This window comes from Peromyscus eremicus, chromosome 8a, assembly GCF_949786415.1.
Source record: "Peromyscus eremicus chromosome 8a, PerEre_H2_v1, whole genome shotgun sequence".
In the NCBI taxonomy this organism is placed as follows: Eukaryota; Metazoa; Chordata; class Mammalia; order Rodentia; family Cricetidae; genus Peromyscus; species Peromyscus eremicus.
The window spans coordinates 12,135,958-12,147,046 of NC_081423.1; positions in this window are offsets into that span (position 1 = coordinate 12,135,958).

The window sequence follows — 11,089 nt, forward strand, 5'->3', positions numbered from 1 at the left end:
CCCTGTCTTGGCCAACCTTATTTAAGAAGTAGGAACCCCTGGGAGGCCTGGTTGGTCACTACGGAAACAAATGTAGCCAGGGTTTGCCCTCCAGTCCAGGAAGTATCAACTCAGAAATACTTGCTGTTTTCCAGGAAGTTAATTCCTGTGCTGCTATGGATATTTCAAATCTCCTTCCCCAGTTCTACCGACAAAAGTGACACACAGGTCAGTCTCCAGCCTTGCTGAGGACACTGCCATGCCCTTGGGGCCTCACAAGGTCACAAGCCAGGGTTCCAATGAACCTTCAGTGGGATTTGACTAGTACCGGGATCCTACATCTCCATTTCTGAGGTGTCTTTTGCTTTGACAGCCCTCCTGTGGCGCTGGCCTCTTAATCCTGATGGCCACGGAGTCTCCTGGCCTCTAGTTTTCCCAAACTTCCAGGGCAAACTTGGCCCGGCCTCATCTCAGATACAGGGACAGGCAGCTTTAGCATCTCAGGCTCATGCTCACTGTCCTCTCAGATCTCAGAATTCTACTCCATGGGGCCCTTATGCATCTCTCTCTAAATGCTAACAGTTGCCAGCTCTCCCTGGTCTCTTAGCTGTAGTTAACTTCCCAAACATTTAAAATCTTTTTGCCTTTTCAGGTATCTACTTAACTTTAGACCAACCTGATTTTCCTTGCATAAAATTCATTGTTCATGTAACACAGGGTTTCTGTGACCTTATGGCCCCTGCTAGACACACCTGGGTTTGAAGTGTAGGGCTGTGTCCTACTTTGCTACATTTGTTCCTAAGTTCTTACCTCTGAGCCTTACGCACTCACTCATCTGTGAAATGAACGCTTCCCCCAGGAGCCCAAAGATGGTAACCTCATTTTGAGCCTCAGTACAGGAAATGATGTCAAGTGATGAAATATATAGAATAAAATATGAAACAATGAGTTCCTAATGATGCTACAAAAAAAAAAAGACCTGATTTGTCTTTCTTGTACCATGTTAGGGAAATAACTCATTATGTTGAAGATAGTCAAATAATAAAGAGCATTGGATCCTGTGGAAGAATTCTGTCTATCAAGTGAATGAGGCACATTAATATGTTGCAATCTAATGAATTCCTTAATCAAAGCCACAAACTTCAGCAAGTGCTCTCATGACCTCACGTGTTAGCCACATTTCATCACTGGGACAAAATGCCAGAGCAAATCAACTCGAAGAGGAAAGAGCTCTTGTAGGAGACCTGGAGATCTCTGTGCTCACAGGTAAGCACTAGGAGAAGCTGGAATGTTAAGCTCACAGATTGGTTCCTTCCAGGGAAGGAATGCAGACCCTGGTGTCCACCCAGAAGGCTGGGAGTGGCTGTGCTCTCTAGTCTGGTGACCTCTGCTCTATCTGTAAGGTCAGAGACTTTTCCCGACCTGGACCCTCCCCCAGACCCTTAGCATAAATTTGTTTTTCTCAGTCATTCTGCAGAACCTATATTTATGGACTTTACAAAGGGGTAGGATATTTTTTGTTTGTTTGTTTGCTGGCTTTTGGAGACAGGGTCTCACTATGTAGCTCTAGCTGTCCTGGAACTTACTATATAGACCAGGCTAGCCTCAAACTCACATAGATCTCCTTGCCTCTGCCTCCCAAGTGCTGGGATTAAATATGTACCTCACCATGTCCAGTTTACAAAGAGTTTCAATGTAGTGTTAATCCCACTGGCTGAGACTAAGGCACTATCACAATTTTTTTAGCCAAATTTGAAACAAGCTTTATTAATACAGGCCAGGACAATGGACACTGGCCAGGTCCATACCTGGGATTCCCAGAGTATAGCCATGAATTACGCTAGTCAGGTGCTTGTAAAAGCAAACCCAAGCCGAGTGGTGGCACACATCTTTAATCCCAGCACTTGGTGTTGGTTAAGCGGCGGTGCTTGTGGCTGGCCACCGCCCGCGGCGGCCATGCTGACAGAGGAGAGTGCTGGTTGGCGGAAGAATCACAGCCATGGTTACCTTTCTAGAGCTTTATTGGGAAAAAGGGGGAGGGAGAGAGAGAGAGAAAAACAGACCACGCGGAGGGAAGAGAATGGAAGGAGAGTGCGGAAAGAGAGAACGCATAGAGGGCACGCCCGCTTTTTAGGCTAGGACGCCATCGCAGGCTGGTGACATAAATAGGGACATAATCCTTACATCCGGGAGGCAGAGGGAGATGGATCTTTGCGAGTTCGAGGCCAGCCTGGTCTACAGAGCGAGTTCCAGGACAGGCACCAAAACTACACAGAGAAACCCTGTCTGGAAAAACCAAAAAAAAAAAAAAAAAAAAAAAAGAAAGAAAGAAAAAAGAAAAAGAAACAAAACCCACAAGGCTACACACTTCCTGCCTTGGTCCAATTGGGCCAAGTATACATCTTTTTTTTTTTTTTTTTTTTTTTTTTTTTTTTTTTTTTTTTGATTTTTCGAGACAGGGTTTCTCTGTGTAGCTTTGCGCCTTTTCCTGGAACTCACTTGGTAGCCCAGGCTGGCCTCGAACTCACAGAGATCCGCCTGGCTCTGCCTCCCGAGTGCTGGGATTAAAGGCGTGCGCCACCACCGCCCGGCCAAGTATACATCTTGATGTACTTCCTGCCTGTGAACCTCTCATCTACATGTGGTTATCACATGTAGATGAGACAACCAACCTTTATAGAAATGATATGTGGTTTGTTATCTTACATGAACAGCCCCCAGCATTCCAGGAAGTTATCTGTCCTTGGGCAAGTGGGGTTTACAGGTTTATATTTCCTTGGGCAAGTGAGATTTAGAGATAAGAGGCATTTTTGTTTTATAGATGTCTTAAGTACATAATGTAAACCTAAAACATAACCTTAGCCCTCACAGTAACCACGTCTGCTCTGTATCTCACTTTGCTCCTCAGGGAGATTTATGTATGCTTTGTCATACACATGGAATTGAATTAGTTATCAGCATAAAAGTTTTCACCAAATTGTTCTGTGCTTAAATATGGCTAAAATAAACCAGACAGTGGTGGCACATGCCTTTATTCCCAACACTCGGGAGACAGGGGCAGGCAGATCTCTGTGAGTTTGAGGCCAACCCAAGTCTACAGAGCTAGTTCCAGGACAGCCAGGGCTACACAGAGAAACCCTGTCTTAAAAAACAAACAGACAAGCCTAAAATAAACTAGTTGGGGTCAGATCCTCAAAGTCTGAGCCAACACCAGCTACTGAGTTGTGTTGAACTGAACTGACTTCTTGCTTCCCGTGGATCATCTCTCTGCAGGCCTGCGAAGGTCACAGAGGACACCCTCAAGTTCTAAATCCAGGGCTCCAGGAAGTTGGCTCCACTGTGCTCAGCCTGTGCAGACAGAGCATCCTGGTAGAAGGGTGTGTCAGAAGCTAGCTTCTCTCGGTGAGTAAGCGTGTTTGCCATGCAAACATGAGGACCTTAGCTGGGGTATAAGGCTCTCGAGAGGCCTTGGTGGGTTTTGGACCAAGGTGCCCTGAGGCGGATGAGACATGCCAGGCGGGCACAGCAGACACTGGAAAGTTACATGGCAGACGCAATATCAATGTGGCAAGTTTATTTGGGGGAGGGTAGAGAGAATGGAGGGAAGGAGAAAGGAGAGAGAGACAGACAGACAGACAGACAGAGACAGAGAGACAGAGAGCATGCTACCTCTGGCGAGGTGGGTCTAAAAGTAAGATGACATCAGGACCTAGGCGGGTCTCCAAGGGGTGGGTCAAAATACTAACAGGGGGTCTCACACAAGTGTCTATAATCACAGTGTGCCCCTCCCTGCTGGGAGATGGAAAACAGAGACAGGGGAGTCTTCAGAAGCATAAAAGTCTGCAAGCCTGGCTTACCCAGTGGGAAGAGACCGTCTCAAAAAGGACAGGCCAGAACCAACCCACAAAAGTTGACCTCTGATCTCAACAGGAGTGTCATAGTGGCACACATGTGCCTACACCTCCCACAACACACACACACACACACACACACACACACACACACACACACACACACACACGAGCCGGGTATGTGGAGAACGCAGATGAAAAGGTCTCTAGGGTTTGTTGCCAGCCTAGCTTTGGGTTTAGTGAGAGACCCTGTTTTACCTGTGTGCACACGTGCCTTCTCCCTCTATAAAAAAAGAAAAAAGAAGAAAAAAAGGCTATGGACCTTTTCATTCTGTTTGTCCATTTTACAGATAAAAATGAACAACAAAATCCTAAAAATGCAGAGTAAGGACTGGGGATGTAGCTCAATTAGCAGAGTGTTTGCCCGGGTTCGGATTCTACGCCACATGAACTCGTGGTGGCCGTGCCAGCTTGCAATCTCAGCGTCTGGGAGGAAGAGACAGGAGGACTAGGAGTTCAATGTCATTTGCCACACAGAGAATTCGAGGCCCGCCCAAACAATAAATAAAGCGTGACTTAAAAAAACAACAAAACAAAAATCCTCAGAGTGGAAACAGCCAGTCTCTGAGTCACGGTCAAAGGGAGATTTGAGGTAAGGCACAAGAAACGGCCAGGTGTTCGTTTCGAAACTGAAGTGAGATCATGAAGTCAGCTGTACGACCATGCCAGTTCCTACTAGGTTTGCAAGTGGAGACTTTTGTCCCTAGGGAGGGGGTAGTCCCTATTCCTTCCCAGCAGTCAACAGCCCATGGAGCTCATGCCTTTCCTGCCTCCTCAGGAACCCTAACACACAGCTGCCCCACTAGAGTTCTTCAGACTCCAAGTTATGTCCTTTTTACATCAACAGTTTCTGAGCACCAATCGATAAAGCAATCAGTCCCACAGGAGGGATGGAGGGACACTGGGTAGGTCTAGCCGTGAATGAGTTGAGCAAGAGAAGAATTGAAATGACATCTGATCCAAAGCTGTGAACATACAGGTCAGCTGGAGCTGGGGGTGCTGCTCTGAATAATGAGAGGGGCAGGCTTTTATTAGTTTGGGGGACGGGTAGATTCTTGTAATTCTCTGCTGGCTAAGGCACAATGTCAAAAGATGTCTTCCTTCTTGTGGGAGGAACGGGTCAATTGGAAGAATGGTCAGCTCATTCGAGAATCTGCTGAGTTCCTCTTGCTGCTGGTGCCATGGTCCTGTACAATATCCTGGCTCTGTGGTTCAGCTGGGCCTGAGGACAGGTAAGAGGCAACTGAATGATTACACACGAGGGCGGGGTAGAAGACACACGCTAGCCTCGACATGCAGCAGGCCAAGTTCACCGTGTGTCACAGCCTTGGACAAAACATTCCTCCAATGACCCACACATCTACACACAGACTCAAAGGTTTAGGCTGGGAAGGGGAAAGACACAACGTGGAGGCAGAGATGTCACCATCAGATCTCTGAAAACCAAAGTGAAGTCAGTGCTTTCAGGAAAAAACGGATTCAGGTCAATGAGAAGTAAGCAAAGCAACTGTTACCATAAGCCGTCCGCCACAGACATGCGGTCTCCACAGCAAAGCTAGTGGGAAGCTAGTAACGTGTTTCCTAGCTGTGTGACTTGTCACTTTTTTTTTTTTTTGATAAGGTTTGAGACAGGGACTCATACCTAGGCTGGCCTCAAACTTGCTGTGTAGCTCAGCTGGCCTTGAACATTAGTCCTCCTGTCTCCACAGCCTGAGTATGGGGGTACAGGCACGCTCTGCCACACCTGGCTTGGAAGGAGAAGAGCTTTTACGGTTGATGGAGGGCAAGTGAAGCTAATAGGTTTGGGGTTCACTTTTCCCTTGGTAACTAACACTAAGTTGATGTGTTTCTAGGGGGCCTTTTATGGGTGGGTTTTTTGATTGCAAGCACACAGAGACCAGATATTGACCAAAATAATGAAACCAAACTAAAAGAATAGCTTTGTGGGCTGAGCATGAAATGTACTCATAGGTTCATGTTTCTCTAGCTCTGTGTGTGTGTGTGTGTGTGTGTGTGTGTGTGTGTATGTTTGTGTGTTGTGTCTGTGTATGTTTGTGTGTCTCTGTGTATATTTGTATGTTGTCTGTGTGTACGTTTGTGTGTGTGTGTGTGTGTTCGTTCCTGAGCACATATATGCCACAGTGTACACTGGAGGACAGAGAACATCAGGTATCACTTGAACCTCGTGGGTCCCAGGGATCTAACTCAGGTCAGCAGATGCCTTTAGCTGGTGCTTCTCCCCACTCAGCTCTAGAATCCCTAGGAGGTGAGGCTTAGATGGAGGGAGTGGGTCACAAGGGATGGGTCCCAAGGAGTGCACTGTCCTTGACTCCTTCCTGTCATGTTATCTCAGCTTCCATGGCGTGTCTGGGTTACATGGTCCTGCTACCATGATCTCTGCATGAAACTTAGAAACTATGAACCGTATTAAGTACTTCTTCCCTTAAGGTGCTTCTGTCTGGTATATTGTCTCCTGTCTGGTATATTGTCGTGGTGAACAAGAAAGGGACCTGGCACAGAAGAGTTCCCCAGTTTCCACAAGGAACCTACTCCTCAGTGGGTCTCTGGACCTGGCCTAGGACACTCTTCTGATCCCTGAAGAAGGTAGGGAGGTCTCAGTAGAAAATGAATTTCTGCTAATAAGAGAAAGTGAGGTTCAAGTGAGAAATGAGAAAAAACGAGAGAGAAAGAGAGAGAGAGAGAGAGAGAGAGAGAGAGAGAGAGAGAGAGAGAGACATGATCTGCCAAACAAACAAACATATCAGAGCAACCACCGATAACTAACAACACCGCTAACACTTATAACCATGCAAGTACGTTTTTGGGGATACCAATTACACCAAAATGAAAAGATAAAAATTGAACCCCAATAAGCTAAGAATAGTTCTTAAGAAAGATAGTCAGGGCTGGCGATGGCTCAGCAGATGAGGGTGCATGCTGCCGAGTTAGTGTCTGTTAAGTGGTGGTGCTTGTGGCTGGCCACCGCCCACAGCGGCCATGCCAAAGGAGCAGAGTGCTGGATGTATCAGTGACGGAAGAGACACAAGCCATAGTTACCTTTCTAGAGCTTTATTGGGAGGGAGAGAGAGAGAGAGAGAGAGAGAGAGAGAGAGAGAGAGAGAGAGGGAAGACGGTGCGCGGAGTGGGGCGTAGTACGTACGGAAGGAGAGAACACAGAGGGCCCACCCGCTTTTTAGGCTGGGATGCCGTCGCAGGCTGGTGACGTAATTAAGGACCTAATCCTTACAGTTAGACCACTAGGACACACAGACTGCAGCGAGTTATCCTCTGACTTCCTGTGTTTGCCATAACTCATGCCTCATTATCCCAACACACGAAATGAACATATGCTTGTGAATTTTAAAGAACTATTTTTTAAAGGTTTATTTATTTATTTATTATGTATACAGTGTCTTGTTTATGTGTATGCCTGCAGGCCAGAAGAGGGAGCCAGATCTCATTACAGATGGTTGTGAGCCACCATATGGGTGCTGGGAATTGAACTCAGGGCCTCTGGAAGAACAGCCAGTGCTCTTAACCTCTGAGCCATCTCTCCAGCGCCCTAAAAAAATATTTTTAAAGAGGCCAGGCATGGTGGTGCATGCCTTTAACCCCAGCACTTAAGAGGCAGAGGCAGGTGTATCTCTGTGAGTTCTAGGCCAGCCAAAAGCTACATGGTAAAACCATATCTTAAAATAAACAAAAAAAAAAAAATCACCATACCACCATCACCACCAAACAAACAAAACAAGGAATCTGGAACATGTTAAATAGTAATGAATGTTCTGAGAGAATGAGAAAGCAGGGAAGAAGTGAGGCGGTGGGCTGGGGTGAGGTGGTAGGGCTCGGGAGCTACACTGTTGTAAATATCAGTGACCTGTGATCAGGAGTAGGAAGTGAGGAAGTGGACCACAGGTCATGGAGGGAGAAGAAGCTATGAGTGCAAAGGCCTGGAGGCAAGGGCTTGCCTATTGTGTTCAGGAAAATAGGTAGGAAGCCACCAAGCAGTAGTGAGGTGGTCAGGAGAGAGGAGGGTTACTGGGTCTGGGGTCTCACAATAATGGAGGACAGACCACCAAAGTCTATTAAACCAGAAGCAGACTTTATTCCAGAAAACAAAAACAAAGAAAGAATAGAAAATCACCACAGGGCACAAAAGCTTATCAGCTAGCTGAGTCCACAGCCAGTGTTCAGGATTCTGAGGCTGTGGTGAGGCAGTAGGTTCCAAGCCCCCTTTTATAGAAAAGTGAGCACCAGGCAAGGAGTGCATGCTAGGTGTCATGTAGAAACATCTATTAAAAGTTAACTTCAGCCAGGTGGTGGTGGCACACGCCTTTAATCCCAGCACTCGGGAGGCAGAGGCAGGTGGATCTTTGTGAGTTCAAGGCCAGCCTGATCTACAGAGCGAGATCCAGGAAAAGGTGCAAAGCTACACAAAGAAACCCTGTCTCAAAAAAACAAAAAAACAAAAACAAAAAAAAAAAAGTTAACTTCAGCCAGGTGGTGGTGGCGCACGCCTTTAATCCCAGCACACAGGAGCAGAGGCAGGCGGATCTTTGTGAGTTTGAGGCCAGCCTGGGCTACTGAGCGAGATCCAGGAAAGGTACAAAGCTACACAGAGAAACCCTGTCTCAAAAAAAAAAAAAAGTTAACTTTGGTCCAGGCAGTTGTTAGCTATAAGGGACAAGGGGGTTAAAAGTTAACCCCTGTCTGTTGACAGAGGAGCTAGCTATAAGCAGAGAGCCATTGTTAGAAGTTAACCTTTAGAGCTGATGACTTTTTTTTAATGCTGTACAGTTTAATGTTAAAAAAAAAGAAAAGGAAAAAAAGAGCTTTTCACATCTGCTGCACGGCATTGTCAGTAGTAAGGCAGTAAGGGCAGTGGACACGTTAGCCCTGAACTGACTGCCCTAATTTTGCCCTATTTTAGCATTCTCAGCAGGATCCCACCTTGATACAGGCAGAAAGTGCAGAGGCATCTGAATGGCTCATTTTCTTCATTCCTATTTCCATTATGACTTCTTAGTTTCTTTTCAATTCACATAAATCTTTTCATCCTTGCTACAGGATCTTTCTGCACAGACAGTAACGTGTGGAGTCTTCTCCTGGGAAAGGCACTTTGGACCTCTCTCAAGATTTTTTCACTATTGTTCTCCACCAGTCTCAACTTCACTGGGGGGTGGCGACGATTACCTGATTATGTACTGGCTGAAGAGAAGGAGACTTCTTGGCACTGGGGTCAAGGGTCAGCTTTTTCAGGTCCTTTGCTAACATTTCTGGCTGTGAGACTGAATCGTCACAGGAGTCTTGATCATCGCTCGTCTGAGGAGATTCTGACTTCAGAACTTGGACGGACCCCTCTGATGGCTCCTCCACGGCGATGGACAGAAGCCTCTAAGCTCCAAACAAAATTGCTTCGTCTTGGAAAAGACCGAAACCAAACTCAATCGCAGAGGTGCAGTCGACTGTCAGCTTTTATTTATTTATTTATTTTAAGATTTACAATTTTATGTTTCTATATTCCTGGACCCTTCAGTGGGAAGTCCTCAGAGAGGATGTCATCCCTCTGTGTTAAAGAAGCCACCTCAGGGTTTGAATAGGAGAGTGACATCGTTTGATTTAATGTCGTCTGTTCCTTTTTTTCCTTTGTTGAGTAGAATTCTAGGTGACTATTGATAGTAAAACGGCGCTGGTTGGCGGTGCTGGTTGCTGGCAGAAAAGTTACCGCCACACCACGACTACCAGAGAACTTTATTAGAAAGAAATAGGGGATAGGAGGGAGCCAGGCCTGGCAGGGGAAGGAGCAGAGCAGAGCAGGGAACAGAGAGAGAACACAGAGCAGAGAGAGCAGAGAGAGGTGGGAGTCTGCTTTGGCTTTTTCTTTTTTTTGTTTTGTTTTGTTTTTTTGTTTGTTTGTTTGGTTGGTTTGTTTTGTTTTTTCGAGACAGGATTTCTCTGTGTAGCTTTGCGCCTTTCCTGGAACTCACTTGGTAGCCCAGGCTGGCCTCGAACTCACAGAGATCCGCCTGGCTCTGCCTCCCGAGTGCTGGGATTAAAGGCGTGCGCCACCAACCACCCGGCTCTGCTTTGCTTTTTAAGGCTGGGATTGCGTGACCAATGGCAGGTACAAAGTCGCCCGTGATCCGTGATGATGTAAGACACCAGAACCTGGAAGAGTGAGGGCAGGATCCTAACAACTATTTGTTCACACAATAGTTAAAATACATTTGAGTTGTTCCCAATTTTTGTTGGTTATAGATAAAGTTGCCATAAATATTTGCACATAGCTTTTTTGTGTGAACCTGTTTTTCTTTTCTCATGGCTAAATCTTAGAGTAGGACTGCTGCATGCACGTAAAACTTTACAGGAAATGAAAAAGCCCAAGGGGCTGATGGCTTTCACTGCATTTTACTTGTGTGTCACTGTGACAATATAACTGTTGACATCAACTTAAAAGAGGACAGATTGATTTTAGCTCATGATTTCAGAGGGCTTCAGCCATGGTCACGTGATCTGGTGTGTGGACACAGCATGGTAGCGTTATGGAGTTCCTGATCCCTGGGAAAAGACCATAGATACAATCCAATTATAATTAAAAGATTTATTGACTAGCTGATAGCAGGACAGCCATCTCTGAGCCAAACTTGAGGTTGCCATGTGAAGGGGGTGAGGGAAGGGTTGTTAAAGGCAAAAACCACAAGAAGACCTTGAGTATCTGCATGAGCAAGCCAGGAGCTGTTCTGCTCTGCCAAGATTAGGTAGGCAAGGCGACCTCAAAATAGTCCTTATAGAAGCCAGAAAGCAGTTAGTCACATTATAACAAGTAGATGGTCATGGCTGTACATTTCTGAGCAGGGGTCACTGAGTCAGGGTTACTAGGAACTTATTTTTCAGGCACCCGCAGTCAGAGAAAAAGGGCCGTGGGTACCAAGATGGATGCCCAGCATAAAATGGAGTTTCTTTTGCCATCACGATGGCAGTGGAAGTGTGTGATAGGTAGAGCCGTGAACTTCCTCCAGGACCGTGATCAAGAAGGAATGCGGGTGTCCCCTCCTCTCTCCCTGTTACTCCATCTGGGCTTCAGCCCGTGGGTGATGCTGCACACACTCGGGGCATCTTCCCCCTTAGTTAATCCCTCTGTAAATGACCTCACCCAGAGGTGTGCTTTCCCAGCATCCTAGGTGACTCAAAATCCGGTC